The following is a 13816-nucleotide window of genomic DNA, read 5'->3' on the forward strand; positions in this document are numbered from 1 at the left end:
CACTATTCCTTCCCTCAGACCAAAAGGGATGGATACACAGGACAAATCATTGGACCAAGAGGACTACAGGTCCCCGAGAGCACCTTCTCCCCACCATTCCAAAGTCTGATCCGTGTCTGGAGGATGAGGCAGCCAAGCAGAGGGGAAAGAACTTGGATTAAGAGTCAGATGGAATCCCCCACCTGGAGATCCCACAGCTTCCTCTAGCAGGACGTGTCCTAGACTGAACTCCACGGAGGGGGTCACTCCCTGGAACCTGGGTCTCTCCCACAGTCCCAATTTCATTGAACCGCGCCACCACCTCCCCAGTCGCCCAAGCCAAAAACCCGGACCACATTCTCGACTCCTGACTCTTCCTTGCTCTCCACATCTAATCAACAGCCACGTCTCGCACGAGAACACCTTCCAGACATCTCCAGGAATTCCTCTCCCCAGCCCTTTTGCACCACCCTGTCCGGACGGTAACGGTTTGACACCTGCTCTTCTGCAATTTCCTCCTGACCATCCTCTGGTCTCCAAGATTTTATGCCGTACCATCCCTTCTCACCTCAGCCAGTGTGACTTTTCTGCCTTATAAATTTGATCACGCCCCTTTCTCCTTCCCGGTCATTAAACCTTTCAGCAGCTTCCCGTTGCAGAAAGGATCATTTGGTTAAAGTGATATGGCTCAACTACCTCCATGATATGCAAAGCCCCCACATCCCACTTTGCCAGGGATATTTGCCATCATGGTGCCACCTCCTACTTACTTACTTACCAGACTCAGTTTTGGCCAAACAGATCAAGACAGGTGTAAGGTGACGTATATATGGAAGATGTTCTTGAAAAAAAAAAAAAAATCCATGTGCATCCAGAAGGCAGTCTTCCCTTAGAAAATCATGGAAACAGATATACCCTAGCCATTGGCTGAGAAAGCAGCCCCCACACTGTGGATCCTCCTTCTTAGTTGAAGAGGGAAGTACTCACCAGGGGTAGGTCCTTCAAGCATGCTCATCTGGGTGGGTGAAGGCGTTAAAAAAGACCGGCCACCAGAGGGCGCACCATGACCCCGCAACCGGCTGGAGGAGAGATGGGTTCCACATTTATCTTGAAAGAAAAGATATTGGAAACGTATCAGATATATTTATTTATGCTTTCTGACTACCACATGCATTTCAAATCCCAGGGCAGCCGCGTACTTTTATTTTTATGCTGTATCCATGGTTTCAGGACAAACAGGCTAAGAAAAACCTTTCCCATCACTAAATGAAAAAGGAAATATGAAAGCTCAGGTCCTTTTTTTTTTTTTTTTCCTCCAGCAAGTCAGGCTACGTTTTAAATAGTCTCCCTTTAGGCAAGAACTCTTGATTCACTGAAGACGTTTCTAGAAGAAATTTCTGCATCTTCACATGGCACATTACTCATAAATGTTTGAAAATTCTCAAGCATATTGAGGATGAGGCAAAATGATAATACACCACGATAAAGAACTCTCTCTGAGCATTTCCAGGGGCTGTACCAAGAGTCTGATGTATTATAAGTACATATAAATATGTCTAACTCAGATTATATGCCTTGAGGTTAAGTACTGTCGTTCCCATTTTTCAGATGAGAAAACCAAGACTTGAAGCACTTGAACAATTTGACACGACCACAGAATTAGGATTTGAATCCAGGATCAGGAGATGTCAAAGTCCATGCTCCCACTCAGCACGGTGTGTGTCTTGGCAACCTCTCGTCTTTCTCTCAGATGCCCCCTGACTCTACTTCAAGACTTTCTCCCTTGTCTCATGAGTACTCACAGCGCCAAGTGGGACCTCACCAGCCATCCTCCATACCTTCCATTCCCACTGCCCTGGGTTCTCTTGAGTTTACCTTCTACTCCCCATCAGAGCGGGGCTATCCTCTGTGTCACCCCTTCAGAACCAGTGTTTCTTGCTAGAGCACCTTTCAGTGCCTGGCTATCAGCCAGTCAACAGAGATATTGATGGAACATCTCTGTGCTAGAGCAGTATGGCTCCTGCCAATGTAGGTCCAGGAAATTCTCGCTGGATGAGTGAATGAATGAATCAATATTAATACCCAGAGACAATAGAGGAGATTTCAGGTAGAGGACAAAAATATAAGTCCTAGAATAGGAAAGATTTAGATTCTCACACCATTTGAGTGGCACTTAGTACAATTTACCAAATATTTCTGACGATGGTTATTTCAGGGTCTTCTGTTGCCCATTGCTTGGTATTTCCAAATTCCCAAGAGGCATCAGTCTTTGGGATTTGGGAATAAGAAATGAGAATTCCCAGGAATTCTGAAATCACAAATTATTCTGTATTTTTCATGACACTTAATAAATAATGTGTAACCATAATGACCACCAAGTCCTTCTTCTGTAATAGGATCATCCTGCTGGAGGGTTTCACTAAAAAATAGTAATGGGGCACCTTGGCAGCTCAGTTGGTTAAGCATCTGCCTTCTGCTCAGGTCATGATCCCAGGGTCCTGGGATGGAGCCCCCAGGTCAGGCTCCCTGCTCTGCGGGAAGTCTGCTTCTCCATCTCCCTCTGCTTCTCCCCTTCCTTGTGCTCTTTCTCTCTCTCAAATAAACGAATAAAATATTTTTTAAAAGAATTTATGTATTTATGACAGAGAGACTGTAAGAGAGGAAATATAAGCAGGAGGAATGAGAGAGGGGAAAACAGGCTTCCCACTGAGCAGGGAGCCTGATATGGGGCTCAGTCCCAGGACCCTGGGATCATGACCTGAGCCAAAGGCAGACGCTTAACAACTGAGCCACCCAGGTCCCCCTGAATAAAATATTTTTTAAAAGTGTAATAAATGGTTTATTATTATTATGAATCAATTTCTTGTGGTAAGAGTATATGTTTCAATAACATAAAAATAATCTTTTCCTTATGTAGATGTTTGACAATGGAACATATTAAAAGGGAAAGGAGACATAAATATCAAATAAAAATTATTATAAAAATGGAATGTAGTTGCAACAAATATTTCTGTACGGTATTATTATTAAAATGAAAATTTAAAACACACAAGGCATTAACTGCCGGAGGAATTTCCTTTTTGGCCTTGACATTTGCTCAACTGTTGGGAGCTCATCCAAAAGCACCTCTGAGTTGAGCTTCAGAATATGTATCTTTTCCTACAAGCTTATTTCCTCTTTTAATATCACAAATTAAAAATATCAATTTTTCTTGTCTTCTTGTCCTGGCTTTGATTTTGCTGTTGAAATTGATACTGCTTTTACTAATTCAGATTTTTGTTCTAATTTCCCATCAGAGTATTCCACAATATTCACTTCGTCTGCTCTTTGCATTTCTTGCATTAAAGTGTTTACAAAGACCTGTAGCCTGAAGAGAACATTCAAACCCTGGAAAATACCAGTGAATGTTACTGGGTTGTGTTTCAGGAACCTAACAGTCAGATCCCCTACCAGAGATAACAGTACTAAATGGGAGCCTGTGTCGAAATGGCCAATTTAAGGGTGTATCTTGTTTCCAAAACTGATTTCTTCCAACATAACTCATAGGACTTGTGTGAGGTCTATCATACATAACTTATTGATATTTATTTTATTTGTAAGAATGACTCACTTAGCAGCCAGGTCCCTGAACCCACAGAACACAACAAGAGCAGCTACGAAGACTGACTCATTAAATGCTCTTGGCTTCCAGGGTGCCCCTGCCCTGGTTCCTAGAAGAGGCACCTTAACCCTTGATTTTGTGCATTACTGTTGTTCCTTGTCTTGCTTTCAACTTGACACAAGTGAGTCCTCTGAACCAGTAACATCTCTATGTTGATTCTTCCATTTTAACTCTTGCCGGAGAACCACGACTTTTTCCTATTTTCCCTATTTCTTGGCTAAATATTACTGGGACTTGAGATTTGAAACAAACAAACAAACAAACAAAAACTAAAACATAAGCATTTCTGGAAAAAATGCCAGAAAGGAATTCTCCCATGGAAATCCTTCCACTGCCTTTGGAAGTAAGGTATAGCATAAGACAGATTTTGGCCAATGAAACTTGTTACTTCCAGGCAGAAACTGTGAGAACCATTATGAGGTTCGTCATTTCCCTTCCTGCTGCTGCATTAATCATGGAAAGACATGTTTAGTTAGAGCCTTGGGAACCTGAGTCTGTATGCGTGACCATGAGAAGCAGAGCCCACTGGCAATCACATAGGACACATGATAGAGACATGATAGAAGTTTCCGTGAGATTTTGCCGTTGTTACTACAGCATAACCTGTCACAGCCAATGACAGGCCTGATGTTTTGGGTAATTCACTCACCTTCTCTGAGTCTCATTTACCTTACTAGAAAAGTGGAAAAGAAATTTCTATTTCAGGTTTGCTTGCTTATCTTTGGTGAGGACTGAACAATATGATGCATGTAAAACTTCTAATACAATGTCTAATATCTAGGGGGTGCTCAGCATAATCTTCCCCCACAAAGGGATAAAGAGAATATCCCTAGAAACAGATCATAGAAAAAAATCAGAAGTCATAACAGTCTCAGACTGTCCAAATGTGAACATGGGAAGCCAGACATCAAAGGAACAATGCCTTGAAAATTCTAAAGGAAAAGCTTATACCCAGCCCAACTACCCACTAAATCTGAGGGCAGAATACAGCCACTTTCACATTTTTACATCAGGAAAGTGGTCTACCGAAACGAGTAAGTTGTTCATCCAGGAAAAATATATAGGGTTGGGAAACAGGAGACCCCAACTCAAGACAGAAGGACTTCCTATGAAAGACAGCCCTACCTTGATGTCTGGGCAGAGCCTATGGAGCTCCTGGTGGGCTGGGAGCAGGAAGGTGGGGTTTCAGTGGAGATCCAGCCAGGAAAAATAGTTACCTGGAAGGAAACCTGATGTAGGTGGAAAATAGGGCTGGTGGGAAAGTATATTTCATTGGCAAGTTTAAGAATTAGTAACAGTACCTGGAAAACTAAGGAAATCTTAAAATATAAGGTAACTATTAACTCCAAGAACAAGAAAATTTTGAAAACAGAAAGGAAATAAAATCATATTAATTGACTCAGTAGAAAAGAATATTTACATGGCCATAATAATTTATTTGCTGATTTCCAGTTTAATCAGAAATTTAAAAATAACCACTAAATATAGGTGGGTCAGGGGTAGGGGGGTGGATTAGTAAAGTACTAAATCTTCACCTTGCAAATTAGCAAGTCAGTAGCCTTAAGTTGGGAATTTAAGAAATTAAGTGTTGGGGTGCCGGGTGGCTCGGTTGAGCATCCAACTCTTGATTTCTGTTCAGGTCATAGTCTCAAGGTCATGGGATCAAGACCCACATGGGCCTGGGCCTCTGCACTTGGCACTCAGTCTGCCTGAGATTCTCTTTTTCTCCCTCTGCTCCTCCCCTGCTCATGTGCATGGGCTCTCTCTAAATAAATAAATAAATTCTTAAAAAAAAAAAAAAAGAAAGAAATTCAGTATTAACAGTTTATTTTAAATCATGGAGGCACAAGCCAGAGGGAGCAGGGGACAGGTTAGGAGGTGGCCCTCTTTCTGAGGAGCCACATTCAAAGATGGGGACCATCGTTTCCAGTTGTAAATTCAGTAGCGCTATTGGGCTCCTTAAAAGACGGATATGTATTACCCTGAAATAAAGATTAGTTACTATTTGGCGGGAGGAGCCAGGGGAGAAGATATTTTCAAAGGACATATCTAGTAAAGGGATTATTTACTACTATAAACTTGTATAAAGTAGTAAATACACACCCAAATCCATTAAGTATTTACATGAAACCCCAGGCTCTCGTCTTGGGCCAACCACCAGCAAGCACTGAGACTCAGGATAAGCCCTTTTACCTCTGAGTCTAAGTTCCCCCATGTGTTTAAACTCAGTAGCTGTATGATCTCTGAGATCTGAAATGAACAGTTCATCAAAATGCAAACTTGGAAAATACCACTCCTTATTTTCACAAATGCACTCCTTTTCTTAGATAAAATACAGAAACTCACCAAAACATTCTAAGTTCAATATGGGGGGTTGGGGGGGGTAGGAAAAGAATAAATGAGACAAGATGGGGTCGGGAGGGAGACAAACCATAAGAGACTCTTAGTATCACAAAACAAACTGAGGGCTGCCGGGGCAGGGGGAGGTGGGTAGGGAGAGGGTGGTTGTGTTATGGACATCGGGGAGGGTATGTGCTATGGTGAGTGCTGTGAAGTGTGTAAACCTGGTGATTCACAGACCTGTACCCCTGGGGCAAATAATACATTATATGTTCATTAAAAAATTATAAAAACAAAAACAAAAACAAAAAAAATCCCAAAAATCTTTAAAAAAAACTAAATTAAGATTTTTGATAACAACATTAAAATAAAACATTCTAGGTTAAAAAAAAGGGGGACATACAAAGTCTCTGATACATTGGCCACGTTTTGTCATGAGATGGGATTTTAACAGCCTGGTGAGCTCTGTAGGGGCCCCCTTTTAGTTTAGGCAAGGTGGATAAAGAAACATGACCTTGAGAGTTCCCGTCTTCATATGCCCCACGTTCCCCCACCATCCCCAATTCCGGACAGTTGCAATGGCTGCTGAACCCGAATTCTGCGTCCAGATGGGCCACCAAGACTACGCTCCCCACTGAAGAGATGCCCTAGTGTCCACTGCAGGACTACGGGGTCTTACAGGGAATCAATGAAGCCCTCTGATGGTCCAGAAAAGTTCACTGGCGAGAATTCACTATCCGTCTCCCCTCAGGCTCTCCTGAGCTGTTCCCTGAGCTGGGCTACACCCCCACACCGGGAACAGCAAAGAACTCAACGTTTCCAAAGGATGGAAATCAAAGTTGCAGCTTCTCCCAGACGGAAGAATCGCTCCAGCATCTGGCTGGGGTTGCTGTCTCTTCCTTCCTTCTCCAGTCCCATCCTCCCGGCGCCCGCATAATCCTTCCCGATGGAAGTGCTCTTAAACTGACTTTCTCCCTTCAGCCCCTCAGGCATAATCTGTTTTTCCCCAGAGCCAGAGCTCACTTCCTGGGCGGAAGGTGGTCCAGCTGTGAGCAGGTGAAGTTAGCCGGGTATCACTTTCAAAGACTCATTTATTTTTCCGGGGGCGGGGGGGAAGGGACCTGCCCCCATTAGAAGCTCATTCAGAAAAGTGACTCCAACAGCTCCAGAGTCCTGGCCTCAGAGTGTTCAATTAATACCGAAGCTCAGAGCCCATGGTGGGGGGCGGGGGAGGGGACTCCTTGCACCCGCTGGGGGTGTGCTCTGAGCAACTGCAACCCGTCCAGCATCGCCACTTACACAGAAGGAGCTTGTCAGACCTTGCATGAGCTCGCTAGTGTAATGGCTTAAGCAGCCTTAGCCCCATTTTACAGGTGGGGAAAAAAAAAAAAAGGCAGAGAGTCGTGAAGGAGCTTGTCCAAATGTGCCCAGCTGGGAGGTGGTGGAGTCCCATAGGAACTGAGGTCTGGGTTACTCTACAGCTGGTGGGTTTGGTTTCCCCTGGAGCCACCTCGCTCATCTCCCCCAGCGTCTGGCTGGATGCAGAAAGCCAGGCTGGGTAGGGCTTGAGAGAGAAGCTCAAAAGTTCGGTGACTAAACGTAGATGGTCGCAGAACATCTTGAGTGCCTTTGCTCAGTATTGGCCAACCCTTGGCCCATTCTTGGTCTCCTTCATCCCTTTGAGCCCCAGATATGGCCTGAGAAGCGACCTTCCATGGTGCTCAGGGCACACGGGACCACCGTTCCAGCCTGAGATGGCCACAACCTGTACGTGCTCCCGAGCCAGGTTACTGCACATGTGCTCCAGGGGCACAGAGTGACCTTGCTACTTTTTGTCTTCTTTTCCACACCTTCCATTGCTGTTCTTCTAGCCCTATCTTCCGGCCTGTGGCGCGGCCCGGGGTCCCAGGGTAACCCCGTTTTCTAGTCTGGTCTACAGTAACTCCTCTGCCCTGTCCCCCACCCCCACCCTGGGCTCTGAGGACTGGCGTGGAATCTGGTTTGGGCTGCCCTGCCCTCTGGTTTGAGAAGAGAAGGGGCTGATCACAGTCTTCCCAGCGGTGGGGGCAGCCCCCTCAGGCAGGCCTGCTGGCATCTCCGTGGGGGCCCCGGGTCCTAGTGACACACACGGGTGCCGAAGGCCTCCCCCCACCCCGCCCCCCCGTCTTGGAGGCTGCACCAGACAGATTCCAGCCTCAGCTGAATTCCCTGGTTTCATCTTATGTAACCGCTCTTAGTATTTACTTTCCAAAAAGCCCTAGTGAGGCTGTAAATATTGAAGATAACATATCTTGAGGGTTTTTTTGCTGTTGTTGTTCAAACACATTAGATACTCATTACAGAAAATTTAGGGGACAAAGGGAAAAGCTGATGTAAGAAAAACAAATACTGTCTGTAATCCCATCAACCGGACATGACGTTTAAAAAAAAATGCATTACATTGGGGCATCTGCATGGCTCAGTGGGTTAAGCCTCTGCCTTGGCTCAGGCCATGATCTCAGGGTCCTGGGATGGAGCCCCATGGGGCTCTCTGCTCAGCGGGGGGCCTGCTTCCCCCCCCCCTTCTCTCTGCCTGCCTCTCTGCCTACCTGTGATCTCTATCTGTCAAATAAATGAAATCTTTTTTTTTTTTTTAAATGTATAACATTTCATTCTTTCTTCCTGGGCCTATCTAAATTCACTTTTGTGTTAGTTGGTGTTAGTTGGTGTTAGTTGGTGTTAGCCTAGCTAATAGCCATTTCTTTCCTTTCTGCTTTGCCAGGCAGCCCTGATTTTGTTCAGATATAGGCCAGCCTTGTGCCGGAGGGAAAGCTGGGTTCTTCTCTAGCTCCGGGGGGAATTAAACTTAATTGGTCTAAGCCGTTCCAGATAATTCCCCTGGTCTTGTCAGTGACTGGCTTGGGAATAAGCTTGTGAGATTATTTTGGCCAAAGAGACCAGCGGGAAGTCTGTCGGAAGCTTGTGGAAAACGTTCTTTTGGTCTTAAAAACAAAACCCCAAAAAACTGACCTGCAGGAAGGAGCCTGTCCTTCCCTACCCTGGAGGTGCCAGAAACCAGGGCAGCCATCTTGCAGGCTGGCGAGGGGAAGGAGCAAGCCTGAGAGGACGCGCCAGGAAAAGAAAGTCTGTCAGAACCAGTACTGTTGCTCCTTGCCAAGCTGCTGAGTTCCCCCTCACAACCATCCCCAAACAGGGCATCTTCTCACGTGCTGACAGAAACAGCTTTGTGGTTCCCACTGGGTAAGATCTTCTGCTACTTGGAGCCAAAAGCATCCTATCTGGCAGACATTTTCTTGTCATTGGCTGGTTTTCCATGACATTCTTTGAACCAGACCTACTCGATTCCGACTGCACCTGCTCCCCTCTGCTTGGACTCTGAGTTCGTTCATGTGTTTTGCTATTTAGAACACTGCCCGTTTCCTATTTCCTTAGTTCAAATCCCGAGTCGAAAGTTATCAACAGTGTTAAGGCTTTTAATGCATATTGTAAACTGCCCAGCAGCCATGATTAATGTATTTTGTACTAAACTTTTAAAAAATTTTTCATGGACGGTCGAGCTCCTCTTTCTTTCCGGTGAGCTATCAGAAGAATCATTAGCAAAAAATATTATTTCTGCAAGCGCAAACTTATTTTCCAGAATGAGTTCCATTTAAGCAAAGTAAGTCTTCTAATGAACTTTAATATTTTATGTTCTTTAGCTGCGTTCCGTTGGAGTCAAATTACTAGGAACAGGGATATTAGATCCCGCGGCCAAATTATTAGGAACAAGGGATATTAGATCCCAGAGCCAAGTAGGGTCATAGGTTTGGGCTAATGACTCTCAACTCTATCTATACTCTTGGAATCACTTGGGGAATTAAAACAAACAAACAAACAAACAAAATACCTTTATGGAGTTATAACTGACGTACAATAGAGTGTACATAAGGAAAGGGAACAATTTGGTAAGTTTTAATATATGTGTATACATCCATGAGATCATCACCAAAATCAAGATAATGAACAATTTATCACCTTCCAATTGCAGGGTCCTTGGTTGCCTGATGTCCAAAGACTTGAAAACTGTTCTTTCATATTTTGTCTGTTTTTGTTTTGCTTTTAGCTCCCTTAGGCAGGAAGGAAAAACTCCCTCCGTTAACTCCATCTTGGACAGAAGCAGATATTTCCCACATGGGGAGCTTTTATAAAACAATCCCTAGGCTCCATCCCGGAACAAACAAACTGTCATATTTTGGGGGAAGGACTTGGATATCCTAGTTGTTTTTTTTTTTAATGAAGGTATAATTTATATGCAATAAAATTCATCCCTTTCCATTTATGATTTTGTGAATTTTGGCAAATACAGTCATGAAGCTATCACCACAATCAAGATACAGAACAATTCCTCTCCCTCCTCCAAATTCTTCTATGTCTCACCCGTTTGTAGTCAATCTCCACCTCCATGTCCAGCAAACCCTAGCTCCTGGTAACCGTTGACCCTCCTACTCACGATAGTATGGCTACATGGACCAGGGTAGATGGTTTGAGCAAGGCAAATTGGCAGATGAAAGGTCTCGAGTCAACAGTCAACAGGGGGCAAGTCAAATGTACTTGCCCCCTGAAACACAGGGGTAAGTACATTTGGCCACAGCTGTATTTTATCCCGTAGCCTGATGAGCAGCTATGGTCTTCATCAAGATTTCTTGGGCACCGAACATAAGGGGCCAGAAGGGTCATCATCACCACTGGGGTCAATTTAAGGTCTCAAGAATATGGATTATGTCATGATTTCTAGATGTCTCCTGGTCCTTCCATTTTTTTCCCTATGTTCAGCATTTGCCTGCTTAACGTACTCTGTTGTGCCCCTACGTGACCAATCTATGTATCTATACATCCCATTCCTTTTTGTCTTCTAAAACAGCACTGATTTTTCTCTAATAATACCCAAATATGTTGTGGTCCATGTAAAGGCCATCTTTCAGGTGCAGCCACAGAAGGTGAGAGGAAGCATCGCACCCAGGATGTGAGATGAAGGAACTGAATCAGTTTAGACAAAAGTACGGTGACATCGTAACTCCGCGAGATCATCACAGTACTTTGAGATCAGCTTGTCTGTGTCTCACAAGAACCCTGTAAAGGGGTATTCTTATTTCCATTTTCCAGAGGAGGCAACAAGCACAGAGAAAAGTAAGCAAGTTGGTCAAGACAGTCAACCAAAGAGAGGCAGAACCGAGAGTAAGACCTAGTTCTTCTGGCTCCAGGTTCAACCCTGTTTTGCCACGTCGCAATTGGGAGAAAATGGTCTCCTCCTTCTCAAGTGCTTTACAAACAGTAAGAGCCTCAGGACGGCAGCGTCAGGCGACAGAGTTGGCCGGAAGTGAAAGGGAGGGACTCTCATCCCTTCCCCAGCACATGAGGTCAGCCTCCCGGAACACCAGGGACGGCATCCAAAAATGTTTCTTCTCTGTTACACAACTTCTCCCCACCCTATCAAACCCGCTTTAGAAGCCAGAGGCAGATGATGAGTGAGGAAGGGCCCAAACTGGTTTTCGGCTTCCTCCTTTGCGTAGGGGGCTAAGGGCTTCAGTGTGCAATGTGCAGTGGCTGCCACTTTTGGGTCCCAGCCCAAAGTGAGAACAAAGATTTCAAGGTAACAACGCACTTCAGACTTCCGGAGTTCTAAGTCATAGACCTACGTGGGGGGATTTCTAGAACCTTCAGCCTTCCTTCAGTTTCTTCTCCTCTGTGTGACTCTCACTTGAGCCAATGGTTCTCAGTTGTGGTCCCTGGACCAGCAGTCTCGACAAATCTAGGAACTTTTTTTTTTTTTTAAGATTTTATTTATTTATTTGATGGACAGAGATCACAAGTGGGCAGAGAGGCAGGCAGAGAGAGAGGGGGAAGTAGGCTCCCTGCTGAGCAGAGAGCCCGATGTGGGGCTCGATCCCAGGACCCTGGGATCATGACCTGAGCTGAAGGCAGAGGCTTTAATCCACTCAGCCACCCAGTCACCCCCAAACCTAGGAACTTTTAAAAGTGGAGCTAAACCTCACATCACATCCAAGCGACCATTTTAAATTACAGAACTCATTCTCACTTAATTACATGGTTGAGTGTTGTGCAACTATGCCCTCTGTCTGGCTGTGAACCATTTTATCAACTAAAAGGAAATTCCTACCCATTAAGCAGTCACTCCTCATTATCCCCTCCCCTCGGCCCCTGGCACCCATGAATCTGCTTTCTGTCTCTACGGATTTGCTTATTTTGGATATTTCATATCAATGGAATCATACCCGAAGTGGCCATTTATGTCTGGCTTCTCTCACTTATCACGTTTTTGAGGTTCACCCAGGCTATAGCAAATTTCAAGATTTTGTTCCCATTACTCTAGGACGTTTTTAGAAATATCAGTTCCTTGCCTCATTTGGACTGAGTGAATCAGAAATTCTTGAGTGTAGGGTCCAGCCACGAGTGGCCTTTTCATTGTTTGGATGCATCCCAGAGTATAAGAGCCACTGATTTAGGAGCTGGCAACCTATACTGTTTAACTCAGAAGATGTTGGTTTCCTAAATTCCAGATTGTGTTATTCTGCCCCAAATCCACAGTATAGACCTAAACACTGAATGTTTTTTGCCTTTTTCTTGAGTTGTAGCACCGGGCGGTCAGGATCTGCCAGATTCATTTCTTGTCTTAGAAAACATTGGAAAACTAGAGCACGTTCTTTCAAAATAATCCCCAACTATTTTTAATATCTCTATGTTAACTTCAACCTTTTCCATTTTATTTCCATTCTATTTCTAGAATGTCTAATTGCTTCTCAAACATCTCCAGATGGGCCTTCCATTACTCCAGCTGTGCATCGTAGGCGGCCGTAAGCAGAACCGTCCCCGTGGACTCCGTCCCTCCCCTGTTGTGCAGCACAGGCTTGTCCTGGACACACACATGCCTAGACTCGAGAGCCTGCCTGGAAGGCTGTCAGTTGCAATGAACCGGAAGGAGTTTCTGTAATTTGATGCCCAAATTTCATATGTCTTCTCTGGGATTTCCCCTTCACGGTAGCTTGGGCACCCCACCTGGGCCCTCTGCTAGAAATTTGAGGATTTAGGAAGAATAGTCTAGGAGGGCATGCGTGCCTGTAGTAGGCTTTGCAAGCCACCAGCAGTCAAATTTGGGTTCAAGGGCCAACTTGCTTCATGCTCACGTTCATACAACGGATAGAGTATTCATTAAACACCATGTAAACTATCTATTGGGTGAGAAGACGGCAGTGAACAAGACAGACAATGTCCCCCTCCATCACCATTTTGGGGGGCTTAAAGTCTAGTGGGAGCCCACATAAGCAAAGAGGTGACCTCAGCACTGTGTGAGGGTGTCACATGGAGGAAGTTGCTATAAAGTATGCTACAGTGTATACTGGAGAGGCACCCTGAGTGGGTGGGGGAGGGGAAGACCAATGACTCTGAAGAGAAAGAGATGGGTAAGCTTAGACATGAAGGATGAGTAGAATTAGCAAAACTGGGAGTTGGGTGGGACAGGTGTGTTTTTATGGGAGAGAGCATTCCAGAGAGGAAGTGGCATGTGCAGCGATTGCGGGGAGAGAAGGGGTATGTCTCATACCAGGAACTAAAAGGATCTCCAGCAATTACACTACTTATCCAAAGCATACAAAAGAGCTGATCCGAAGGGGGCATATGCACCCCAATGTTTATAGCAGCGTTATCAACAATAGCCAAACTATAGAAAGAACCCAAATGTCCATCAACTGATGAATAGATAAAGAAGATGTGAAAATATATATATATATTCCATTATATATACATATATAATGGAATCTTACTTGGCGATCAAACAGAATG

At 44.7% G+C, this 13816-nt stretch overlaps 1 long non-coding RNA gene across 1 annotated transcript in view; it reads right to left on the minus strand.

Moving 5' to 3' along the window:
- Positions 1–972: 972 nt before the first annotated feature.
- LOC116571098 overlaps positions 973–13816 on the minus strand; it is a 42652-nt gene continuing 29808 nt past the window's right edge. The window contains exon 3 of the long non-coding RNA XR_004277707.1: positions 973–1086. This is a non-coding gene — a long non-coding RNA (uncharacterized LOC116571098). The remainder of the gene's footprint in view (positions 1087–13816) is intronic.

This window comes from Mustela erminea, chromosome 12 (genome assembly GCF_009829155.1).
Source record: "Mustela erminea isolate mMusErm1 chromosome 12, mMusErm1.Pri, whole genome shotgun sequence".
NCBI classification, from domain to species: Eukaryota; Metazoa; Chordata; class Mammalia; order Carnivora; family Mustelidae; genus Mustela; species Mustela erminea.